Consider the following 13,222-nt stretch of genomic DNA (forward strand, 5'->3'; position numbering starts at 1 on the left):
GGGACAACGACAACCCTAGAGAAGCGGAGCACCATAATCGATCAAAGTTGTGGTGTTCCCACTTTGGAATGCAAAAACACACACGTGAGACGTGTTTCCAGCTTCAATGGTACCTATATTGGTAGGAGGAATGACAAACAACAAGGGCTAAGATGGAAATTAGGGTCTCCACCGGGAATGAGGCAGCAAACAATCGACCAACCGGAGCAGGAAACCGGGATATGGCGACTGGACGGGGAAGGCAGGGAGATGCGACGCCAGAAGTTTCCGGCGGAGGCGGGAGTGGCGGCGTGGTCAGAGCTGGACATTTCGACTAGAGGACGATGGCAGCTGATAAGGCTCGTTTCATGCATCTATTTTACGTATGAATTCTTTAATTTCTAAGGTGCTAACATGCATTTATAAGTCCAGGTGCGTGAAAAATCTGCCAAACCCTGGAATGAAAGACGATTACTAGGGCAGAGAGAATAGATAAGAAAAGTGAAGAAAATGAGCGAATTCTGCGAGGGTACAATCGTCAAATCAAGATGACTGTTGCCCTAGGGATTGGAGCCACGCCTATAAATACCAGGAAGCTTACGAGGACACGGAGGACACGAAGTTAGAGAATTTTCCTTAGTAATTTTGGGCTCACTCTTCACACACTCACTCGCGCACTTGGTTCCATGGAGATTTGGGGTAGTTAGTGGTGGTTTGTTTTTGTTCAGCTGAAGGTGTAACACCACTCCGAGAAGGAGTGAAGAAATAATTTACTTTCTGCACGTACTCTTTCCTCACCGATTTCCTTGCCGAAAATTCGACGATTGCTTTGTGACTCATTTCAGTTTATGTTTAATCTAGTTTAAATTCCTGTTTTCGTTTGATTCTGTCGTTTACTGCTCTGATTTTTGCTTTGGGTGCTTTTCACAATTATTTTATTGATCGGAGCTGAGATTGGTGTTGATCGGAGTTGGATTTCTGAATTGAGGTTGAATCGGAGTTGGGATGATGTTGAGAATGGTAGATCTAATTTGTTTGGTGTTGATTCTAGTAGATCTAGCTTAGATTTCTGTTAATCGTTCGGATCTGGGATACGTGTGTTCGGATCTGCATGGAAAATTCTGTTACCACTTGTTTACTTAGTCCAGTAGTTTAGATCTGATAGCTTTCAGTTTAATTGAAGTGTTCGGCATTTGATTTGAGGTATGCTCTGTTTTTCATGTCTGCTCTGTTCATTCCGTGTTCGTTTGTTGGAAAGGATGAAGTCGATCGGTAGTTGTAGTCGTACTGCTTTAGTTTGTTAGTTGCAGCTTTTGTCAGTAGCTAATTAGAGTTATCTGTTTTCCTGTTTACTTTTGCTTGCCTTGTGTTTGGTTAATTTAGGAAACTCTTTTACTTGACCCAGGAATTTTGCGAATACTCTCAAATTACTGTTTGATACAAATCATGCATGCATTTACGTTTTACGTACTTTCAATTTTCCAGATCTGGTAGTTAGCATAGACTAGATTTTATTTCCCAGGCCTAGTAGTTTAAAACTCGAGCCTCATGTTGCGTGGCAGCAGCCAAACCCCTCCAAAAGTTCTCTCTATGCATTCCAACCCTTCCGTTCTCATGGATTCGATCCCGACTTCCCTATACCAACCAATAGTGTAGAGGGTTGAGGTTTTGAGGCAAGGTTGTTACAACAACGACTGTATTCTGAGGTTCACGATCTCCTAGACCCTGTGCTCTAGTGAATCCTCTGGACCTAAGAATTAGGCACACACACAGCGTAATGACAAACCGTGCGGCTTCAAATGGCGCCGTTGCCGGGGATGGATGGCGTTATTTATGTTTGCATCTAGAAATTTTTGGCGTATATAGTTTTTTTTATTCGTTGTTTTTCGTTTTGATTACAGTTCATGCGCAGAGGCTCAGAGTCAGGATACTGGAGCAACTCATTTGGTTGGAGGGACGCTCAAGCTAGTTGGCAGATCAAGAGAACGATCTCCCCTGTTACTACCCGATCTGGGTTGACAACACGAGATCCAGTCCAGCTGAGTTCGGAAAGTGAAGACGACTTAGTCCCACCCATCAAGGAGGAAGTTGAGTCAGCTACAGACTCAGAAGAAGGAACCGTCAGAATGGCGGCTGAACCAGACAATGATCCACAGATCGGCTCGCTCAATGCTCATTTGAACGGCGAGCCGACACAAGCAATAGTAATCACCTAAGCTCAGAGATTGATAGACATCAAGACCAATGTACTGGCTGTCATGCCACACTTCTATGGCCGCAAGATAGAATGTCCCTACGAGTTTCTACATGAGTTTTGCAAGCTCTGCAGCATTCAGAAGAGGCCACCTAACTCAACTGAGGAAGATTATAGGCTACGAGCTCTACCTTTCGCACTAAAGGGAGAGGCGAATACCTGGTTACTAAGGTTGCCGGCAAATTCTATAAGCTCGTGGGCAGATTTCAGGTTACTGTTCTTAGATTACTTCTTTACATCGAACAAGACAAATGCAATCAAGAAGGAGATTCTGGCATGCCGACAAGATTATGATGAGGCGTTGAGTAAGTATTGGTCGCGATTCAATGGTTTACTCGATTCATGCCCTAATAACTAAATGGGCGAAGCAGAGGTCTACAATATCTTTTATGAAGGGGCAAATCCGGAGTCCAATAATTTATTAAACTCCTCAAGTGGGGGAAATTTTACCAAGAAACGAGTAAGTGAGGCCCGAGAGATTTTGGGCAGGCTGATGATGCTAAGAAGGCGTACGACTCTCCTCGCACCATCCTTAAGAGGGGGAGTGTGGAAGCAGTGAACGTGCAGAGTGAAGACCGGATAGATCAAAAGATAGATAAGCTGGAGAAGGCAATCCTAATTGCCTTAGGAAAGAGCAATTCACCAGACCCAGGAGAGAAGACCAAATAATTGCCTGGTCCAGAGGAAGTGTATCAATGCTATAGTCAGCAGAACGAAGGAGATTGCCAACCTCAAGCAAATGCAATGGGAAGCTTGAATCCAAACGGAAGTTGGAACCCAGGCAGACAAATGGATGCTCCCTGGAGGGATCACCCAAATTTCAGATGGTCTGACAATGATCCGAATTTGCCGCCACCACAACAAGAAAACCACTATGCAAACCCTCAGGAGCGACAACCAAATTGGATTAACAGAAATTAGGAGGGGAACAATTGGGGCAATCGACAACAGAATGACCAACCCAACTGGGCAAACAGGAATCAAAACAATCCAGCCAGTTCTTATGTGCCACAACACCAGAGGAATTATCAAGGCAACAATCAGAACTCTAGCCCAACCATCAAAATCAACAAGGGCAGAATCTGCAGTATCACAACACAGGAGGTCCGGGTAATTTCTGGCCGAATAAGGGACATGGTCCAAACCATCCAAGCCTCCTAGCTCAATTGGTTGAGAAGGGAGGCAAGGATACCGCGTCATCCTAGAGGTCGCGTGTTTGACCTCTGGGAGGCGCATCTTGGGGATAAATTTCCCTAGGGCCTAGTGGATTCACTGGCCTGACTCTAGAGCTTCGGGAGGTGATTAAGCCTGTACCCGTGCCTGGACCCAGGAGCTGGGGGAGGTGAAAAATCCTGGACCCATTCCTTCGAGGCTGGTGGACCCATTGGGTCCCACCTTGACAACGAAGCGCAGCTTGGTAAGATGCTTCACCTCCGACCGTTAGGCCAGGGGTTCGAGTCACTTCGGGGGGTGATCTGGTGAACTCGCAACAGCACATTGATGAATAAATGAATAAAAAAAGGGACATGGTCCAAACCACCTTCAAGGCCCGAACACCAGACAACCGAAGAACATTGATGAATTGGTGAGTGATCTGGTGAACTCGCAATAGCACATTCAGAACAACATGCAGTCCAACAATGACATGGTGCATAAGCTTCAAGATGCGCAGAATGAGCAGAAGGCGGCCATGGACATGTTAGTGAAATAGCTCTCTCAGATCGCGACTTCTTTGAACGAGATGCGAGGAAACGAAGGAAGAATTCCTGCCTCAGTTAAACCACCAGATAGGGCAAATATCAGCCAGATAACCCTGAGATCGGGGTGAGGATATGATGGGCCAAGTGTGAAGAAAGATGAAGAGTCCATTCTCACTCCATTGGAAAAGGAAATCGGAACATGGGAAGCTAAAACAGGGGAGGTTAGAACAGGGAATGCCAACCAAAGTACAAACAGTGAGAAAGCAATACCCCAGACAGCTGACCAACATTTCCCAGGTCCAGAAGTTGAGGTGGAGACAGATGAAATCAGTTGAGAAACTGGAGAAACTTCCAAGGGAAACGTTAGCAACAGTGAGAGGCAAGTGAAACCCTTCCCCCACAGAGGTGAACCTAGGAAGAAGAAGGAAGATCCAGCGGACTTCATGGAAATTTTTGGGAAGCTGGAAATTAACCTACTGTTTCTTCAGGCTCTTAAGCTGCCCGTCTTTAGTAAGTTTATCAAGGAATTCATCGATGGGAAGACCAAACGCAGCAGGAAGATTGTGATTGGAGAAACTGTGTCAGCCGTGATCCAGAAGAGAAGAATGCCTTCCAAGCGTACTTACCCAGGCAGTGGCGTATCCAGGATTTTCGATATGGGAGTGCAAAAAAATACGACATAAAATTTCACAATGTGACTAATCAATTTTGTTCTCTTTGTTATGTTTTCTTAATTGTTCTAATATTTAAAATGAAATATGTCTTTATTTTTTACCAAAAAACTTCATTTTAAATAAATAAAAAATTATTTTATAGTGTCACGTAGAGAGTCATTATGCATATGAAATACAAGTATCCATGTTTTGTTACTTAGCAATATTAATTATATTAATATATATAATATACTGAGGAGGTTAATTTTATAAATATTACTTTATGATACTTATTTCAAATTAGTAATTAAACCTGAGTTGTTTGTAAAATATTTTACTCTATATTAGTCATATAAGTATTTATTAAAAATAATTAATGAAAATTAAATATGAAAGAATATAAAATTAAATTAAAAGGAATAAGTTAGTGGTTAAACTAATAAATGTTTGTTAAAAACGAAACAAATAATGAAACTTAAACATGAATTGTGAAGGAGATATGGATTAAAAACAAAATTAAATTGATAAAAAAGGTCATATGGATTAAAACAAAGTTAATGAATTGTGAAGGAGATATGGATTAAAAACAAAATTAAATTGATAAAAAGGTCATATGGATTAAAACAAAGTTAATTTTGAGAGGATGAAACAAAAGCAACAGGGAATGCTGTTGAGAAGGGTTGATCTCGGATCTCCAATATGGAAGACGAGCGCATTTTTCACTGGGACAGAAATCGATTTTGTTAAAGTAGTACTCCCTCCGTCCCATGCTACTCGCACTTTTCATTTTAGGCCGTAAATTTGGGATTGATTTTTTTTGTGTAATTAAAAAAGAATTTTAGGTGTAATGAGACATCACTTAATAAAAGAGCTCTTAACTTAAACTAACATATTAATTAAATGCATTAATTCTAACTTAAATTATAAATAGTGTAAGGACTTTGTGACGAGCCGAAAAGCAAACGTGCGAGTAGCACGGGACGGAGGGAGTACTACATATAGTATTAAAGCACAAAGTTTTGGGGGTACAATTGTACCCCCTTGTTCCCATGTGCATACGCCACTGGACCCAGGTTTGTTCACTCTCCCTATCTCAATTGGGAACATTAATGTTGAGCATGCCATGTGTGACTTAGGTTCTTTGATAAATGTTTTACCGTTTTCGCCTTATAAGAAATCGGAGGGAGTAAGGATGGTGGAAACAAAGGTGGTAATTCAGTTAGCTGATAGGTCATGCATCAGTCCTGAGGGTGTTTTAGAAAATGTAATCGTTAAAGTGCATGATTTTCTGTATCCTGCTGATTTCCATGTAATTAAGAAGAGTGAGTACCAGTCTGTTGAGTCTAGCGGAGTGCTTTTAGGAAGACCGTTTTTACGCACCGCTAAGACAATCATTGATGTGTTTGATGGAACCATTTGTCTAGATTATCATGGAGAGAAGTTTACTTTTAACATTGATGAGGCTATGAAAAAGCCATTGGATATAGATAATATGCATGATGTGGATGTAATTAACCCCCTGGTCCAAGAATTTCTTGAGACAGAGTTGATGCAGGAACAGGTGGAAAATTCAGAGTTGAGTCACTCCATCGGCAAGGAGGTAGCCAGTTGGTGTGAGGTAGTCAACACACTGGGAATGACTGATGATGAATTAGCAGAAGCAATTCTGGAGTTTTGTGAAAGTCCAGATTTTGCCAGATCTAAGGAATTAGCTTGTGTCGCTAGTGGGGAACATTTACCAGCACCTGAAGGATTAATAACCTGTCACGACCGCCCTTTAGGGTTAATAAATATGGGCGATCGTGATTAAGAGAATTTAATAAAAAGACGAAAAGGACTAGGGTTTTAATAACGAGCTTGACCAACAATTAATATTCAAATAAAACGACCAACAATTTGACATAAATTAGTAAAATCCCAAATATTCAATATCCAAATAATTAAGGTTGCAAGCCCAATAAATGATAAGTGAAAGAAATGTCACAGAGGAAATGATCAAGAGTAAGAGTGACGTCATGTGTGAAGACACAACGACACCCATAATTCAAAAACAACAGTTCATTTACCAATTTACTTGCTCAACACCACCGTACTCTCGTCGCCGCTCAACCTGCACATAAGGAAAACACATGCAGGGCTGAGTACTATAAAAATACTCAATGGGCTCATGCCGAAAATATTTTCAATAAAGAGTAATTTATCATGCCATTCACAAGTAACCATCGGGGTTTAGCTTTAGAAATGCCCGAGGCACTCAAAATCATTTTCATTTCAAACATCGACTAATCAGTCATTTTCCCATAGACGTTCGCCGTATCTGCCAATACATGACTTGGAATGTGGCCACAAACCAAGCCACTAGACCGGCCAGCCCGTACGCTAGCACACCATCTACCATAGGTGTACACTAGCCCAAGTAGGGTTTGCGGCCATACAAGGACCCGAATTCGATTTATATAATAATGGCATAAAGCCACATCAGATAGGCACGTAAAAAAATCACATCATAGCATGATAAATACAGTTTCATTTCCATCGACAAAATATTTAGGACGTTGTCCTTATTTAAAAGAAAGCCCACCTCAATTGATTAATTCTCTACACTTCCTTCCCTTTGGTATCTCGATTCTCTTGCGAAGTCTCACCTTTAGAATTTAAATAATACATATATCAACATACCTTCCATTTAAATAAATAAAATGCATGCATCCTAAGCGAAGTTATTTATCTCGGTTTTCGGTTATTCGGCGGCCGCTTACACCCTTAATTCCTCCGTTAGCTCCTCGTATTTTTCTCCACGATATCGAAATAAAATTCCCAAAATCAATAAAAAGTAATTAAATTATCGCAAGCATTTTCCCCTCGAGCTATATTTATTTCGGACTTAGGATATAATTATTCGTTCGTTGATACAATTAATTATCGGCCCAAAGATTTATTTAAAAGCCCCAAAACTTAATTATTTCCCCCACTTTATGTCTCCAATTAAATTAGGAAGCCCCAACAAATTAAATTGGAGCCCAACTAACCAAATCCTACCATTTAAATAAAAAGGCCCAAAGCTAATTCTTATTTTTCCTCAATCAATTAACAAGGCCCAAATAAAAAAAAACAAAAGGCCCATACCATTTATTTCTAATTAATGAGGCCCAAAATCAAAATGTACTCCCCCCCTCACATTCACATCTCGGTTCTCTCTCTTCTCTCTCCCTCTTCTTCTTTCTCTCTTCTTCTTTCTCTCTTCTTCTTTCTCGCCCAAATCGGGAGTTCTCACCGTCGCCTTCCACCGTCGCCGGCCGCTTCTCACCGGAATCGCGTCGCTGCTGCTTGTCAGTCAGCCTTCGCCAGCCGCTGCTGTCCGTCAGACGCCTCCTCCGTCCGCTGCCTTCGTCGCTGAGAGGTGCTGCCGCTGCCGGGAGGCGCTGCTGTGCTCCCCGCCGGAAGCCGTCGTCGCACGGTCAGGCCGCAGCAGGAGGCGCAGCGCCGTTCGCCCGTGCCGCAAACCACCGTCGCCGTCATTCAATCGGGGCAATCCCTACTTACCCCGAACGGATACCGCGCAACCCCGAACAACTCCGAACAGCCCCGAATCGACCCGAATTAATACCGCGCAGCCCCGATTTCCTCCCCGAAGGTAAGTTCTTTATTAAAATTTGTTTCTTTAGATTATTTTGCTTCGATTCAAGGTATATTGCAGATTGTGGTAATTGTAGGGTGTAATGTGTATGGATACAATAGAATGAAATTGAAATTTGGATGGGGGAGGTGTTTACCTTCAATTGCAGACGGATGTTGAGGAAGAAAAAAAATGGTTCTTGAAGCTGGAGGATTTTGGTTACTGCCAATAGCACAATTTGATGTTAGATTTTGAAGCAGGAGAAAGTTTAGATACAAATCGATAGGATTTAGTTTACCTTGAGTAGAAGTTGAAGGATGATTCTTGCTTGCAGAGACGATAGGTGAGGAAAAAGTAATGGTTGAAGATTTAATATAGGGGAAAGGAGGTTGAGATACGGGAGAGATTTGTGGGAGAGATGGAGGGACGGTTTTTAGTAGTGGGAAAGGAGAGAAATTTCGAAATCCTCTTTTTTTCTTATTTGAATTTATTTGGTATTTTATTTGCAGATTACGGAGGAGAAATATCTACTCACGGAGGAGGAAAATCTGCGTAGAATATTTAATTAAAGATTAGAATTAAAGATATCTTATTTTAATTAGTTTAGCTTAATTCACAGCCCATTGTATTTTATTTTAAATTGTGCAGTCTCTAATTTATTTATCACGGACTGAACCTTTATATTATTTGTCCAATTATTCGATCCAGTACGAAAATTGAGTTCAATAAATATTCCTCACGGAAAGGAAATTATTTAGATTCGCGATGTAATTTATTTCACAAATCTCAGTCCAACACCCATTAATTCACCAATTAATTTACCGACAATTAATTCACGGACTTCGCAAAATTAATAGCATTAAAACCAATACTTTAGGGTTTACAAATTAGGGTTCAAAAAGTGGGGCGTTACATCCTACCACCCTTAACAGAAATTTCGTCCCGAAATTTGCTACCCTCAAGTAAAGAGTTCTGGGTACAATTCCACCATTTTATCCTCATTCTCCCACGTGGCTTCTTCATAGCACTTTCACACAAGCAACAGGTTTATTCCTCACATTCTGGATCTTTCGGTCTAAAATGGATTGGGGTCTCTCCTCATAGCTCAAGTCTGGATTCAACACGACTTCCTCAAAAAGGATCACATGTTTCGGGTCAAACACGTATTTTCGTAACTGTGACACATGAAAAACGTTGTGCACGTTTCCCAGGTTTGGTGGTAGCGCCAATCGATATGCAACGGGGCCCACTCCTTCGAGAATTTCGTAAGGTCCGATAAATCGCGACTTCAATTTACCCTTGATGCCAAATCGTGTTATCCCTTTTGACGGAGATACCTTCACGAAAACTTTATCGCCAGCTTGAAATTGCAAGTCGGTTCGTCGGACATCCGCGTATGATTTCTGTCTGTCTTGAGCTTCTTTTATCCTCTCACGAATTTGTCGAACGATTCCCACCATCTCTTCAACTACATCAGGTCCGAGTATTCTTCTCTCGCCAACTTCATCCCAGTAGAGCGGCGATCTACACTTTCTTCCATACAATGCCTCGTACGGTGCCATGTTTATCGTTGCCTGAAAACTGTTGTTGTAGGCGAACTCGATCAGTGGTAGTGCTTCCTCCCAACTTCCTCCTCGGTCGAGTACCACGGCTCTCAACATATCCTCGAGAGTTTGGATCGTTCTTTCGGATTGTCCATCGGTTTACGGGTGAAAAGCTGTACTGAAATTCAATTTGGTTCTAAGCTCTTTCTGTAGACTCATCCAAAATCTTGAGGTAAATTTTGGGTCACGGTCGGACGTGATAGTCACTGGGACTCCATGCAATCGAACTACCTCCCTTATGTAGATTTGAGCCAGTTTTTTGGACCCATAACTTATGAGAATCGGTATAAAATGCGCACTCTTGGTAAGTCGATCTATAATTACCCAAATGGCGGTGTTCCCTCTCAGAGTCCTTGGCAAACCTGTCACGAAATCCATGGCGATGTGCTCCCATTTCCACTCAGGAATCTGTAGTGGTTGCAACTTCCCATACGGTCATTGATGAGAATCTTCACTTGCTGGCAGACTAGGAATCTTTCGACAAATGATGCTATGTCCCTCTTCATACCATTCCACCAAAAGGATTTCTTCAAATCTTGATACATTTTCGTACTTCCTGGGTGGGCAGTGTAAGGAGTTTCGTGCGCTTCACTCATAACCTCATTTTTGAGCTCTTCGCTATCTGGCACGCATAATCTTCCTTCAAAAGTAAGGGCATTGTCGCCTTCTTCACTAAAATTCCCAGATTCACCGGTTCGAACCTCTACACGAATCTCCTCCAACTTTGCATCCATTCGTTGTGCTGCAATAATTCTCGACCTCAGATCCGGTTCAACGGCTAAAGTGGCGATTCGTGCTTCCACTGTTTCAGGTACTCTTACCACTTCCAAACACATCTTGCTGAACTCGCGAATCAGGCTTTCTTCCTTGGTGATAAAAATAGCCAGCTGGGAATGATCTTTCCGGCTCAAAGCATCCGCCACTACATTTGCTTTGCCGGGGTGATAATTGATGCCACAATCGTAGTCTTTCACCAACTCGAGCCATCTTCTTTGCCGCATATTCAAATATTTCTGCTCGAAGAAATACTTCAGGCTTTTGTGGTCTGTAAAGTTCTCACATCGAACTCCGTAGAGATGATGTCTCCAAATCTTTAAGGCGTGAACTACCGCTGCTAACTCCAAGTCGTGGGTTGGATAGTTCAACTCGTGTGGCTTCAATTGTCGGGATGCATAAGCAATCACCTTATTGTTTTGCATCAATACACATCCGAGTCCCACCTTTGAAGCATCCGTGTACACTACGTAGTTCACTCCAGGCTCTGGCACAACTAGAATCGGTGCACTAGTTAGCTTTTCCTTCAATAGTTGAAAACTTGCCTCACACTCGGGGGTCCAATTGAATTTCACCCCCTTCTTGAGTTGTTGAGTCATAGGTCTCGCTATCTTGGAGAACCCTTCAATAAACCTTCGGTAGTATCCTGCCAAGCCTAGGAAACTCCGAATCTCATTGGGTGTTGTAGGTGCTTTCCACCGTTGTACCACCTCAACCTTAGCAGGATCCACTCGAATTCCTTCTGCCGTCACGATATGACCAAGGAAATTTACTTCATTAAGCCAAAATTCACACTTGCTGAATTTAGCATACAATTTCTCACTTCTCAACGTCTCCAAGGTAATTCGCAGGTGCTCTTCGTGTTCCTTCTCATTCCTCGAGTAAACGAGTACATCATCTATGAATACCACAACGAATTTATCCAAGTATGGGTGGAATACTCGGTTCATCAAATCCATGAATACGGCAGGTGCATTCGTCAGTCCAAATGGCATTACCACGAACTCATAGTGACCATATCTTGTGCGAAAAGCAGTCTTCGGTATGTCCTCTCTTCGGACCCTCAATTGATGGTATCCGGACCTCAAGTCCATCTTTGAGAACACACCGGCTCCCCGAAGTTGATCGAATAATTCATCTATTCTCGGCAGTGGATATTTGTTCTTGAGAGTCATCTTGTTCAATTCTCCATAATCGATGCACATTCTCATCGGTCCATCTTTCTTCTTCACAAAAAGCACAGGCGCGCCCCACGGTGAAACACTGAGTATAATAAAACCCAAGTCCATGAGCTCTTGTAGTTGTATCTTGAGTTCTTCCAACTCCTTTGGCGCCATTCGATATGGGGCCTTGGATACTGGTGCCGACCCTGGCTCTAGGTCGATCGTGAACTCCAATTGTCGATCTGGCGGTGGACCAGGCAAAGCTTCAGGAAAGACGTCTGGAAATTCTCGTACCACCGCGACATCCTCCACTTTCCTTTCCTCCTTCTCATCTCCTTGTAGATAGACCAGATAGGCAGAACGCCCTTTTCTCAACATCTTTGTGGCTTGAAGTGCGGAGATGATAGATGTGCTTCTGTTCATCGTGATCCCATGGTACACGATTGGTTCCTTTCTAGTGGCTTGTAATGTTATTTGTCTCTCTTTACATCGGATGGTAGCAAAATTCGCAGCCACCCAATCCATTCCTAAGATTACATTGATATCCTTCATGGCCATAACATGTAAGTTGTGCGCGACTAGCCTAAGTTCTCCCATGGAAATTTCTATGTTCGAGCATGTTCGAGAAATCTCTATTACCCCTCCCACTGGTGAGGTCACCATCATCTTATGTTCAGATTTAGCAACTGGCAAACTTAATGTGTCCACACATAGTTCTGATATGAAAGAATGCGATGCACCCGTATCAAACAACACAACAATAGGTGTATCGAGGAGTTCGCCCATACCTGCCAAATTTCCACTCTCGTGATTCCCTTGTTCAGTCTTGGGTTGTCTATAACTCAGCGCATATGCTCTAGCCTGGGAGGGTAGTCTCGGACGGTGAGGTTGTTGTTGTCGCGGAGGTTGATCACGATTCATCCTTGGTCCCGCCGGTGGTGCCCTCGTTTGCGGACGAAATCCTTGGTTGTTCGGCCTTGAACCCGTCCCCACGTTCTTGCTCGGGCACTCTCTAGAGAAGTGACCATTTCCACCACAGTTGAAGCACTTGGTGGTGTTCTGCATCCTACACTCTCTGAAATGGTACTTGGAGCACACATTGCATTGGGGTGGTCTGGGTCGGAAGTCACCCCTTTGGCTAGCAAAATTCTGTCTGCCTCCATACTGTGGTCGGCTTTGAGTAGGTTGGTACCTCTTGTTGTCATAGTGGGTCCTGTTCCCATCCCACTTCCTCTTCTCCCGGGAATGATGTGATGGAGTTAGAGCCAGTGTAGTGTTCTCCGTCACCCTCTCCTTAGGCACAGCTGCCTCAACATCTAGCGCGAGGGCCAACGCCTCCGCATATGTAAGTCTTCCACGACTAGCCAAAGCCATCTTTATCTCATGCCTTAAGCCCTCACGGAATTTTTCTGTCAGTTTCTCATCCGTGTCAACTTGTTCGGGTGCATACTGGGTCATATCACAGAGTGCGCGATCATA

At 42.9% G+C, this 13,222-nt stretch overlaps 1 long non-coding RNA gene across 1 annotated transcript in view; it reads right to left on the reverse strand.

Moving 5' to 3' along the window:
- The window catches only part of LOC121746968, a 28,611-nt gene extending 19,980 nt beyond the window's left edge, over window positions 1-8,631 (reverse strand). Inside the window, exons 1-2 of the long non-coding RNA XR_006039095.1 lie at window positions 8,501-8,631; window positions 8,360-8,424 (exon numbers count right to left, since the gene is read on the reverse strand). This is a non-coding gene — a long non-coding RNA (uncharacterized LOC121746968). The remainder of the gene's footprint in view (window positions 1-8,359; window positions 8,425-8,500) is intronic.
- Between the last annotated feature and the right edge of the window lie 4,591 nt (window positions 8,632-13,222).

The sequence above is a fragment of the Salvia splendens genome, chromosome 1 (assembly GCF_004379255.2).
Source record: "Salvia splendens isolate huo1 chromosome 1, SspV2, whole genome shotgun sequence".
NCBI lineage: Eukaryota > Viridiplantae > Streptophyta > Magnoliopsida > Lamiales > Lamiaceae > Salvia > Salvia splendens.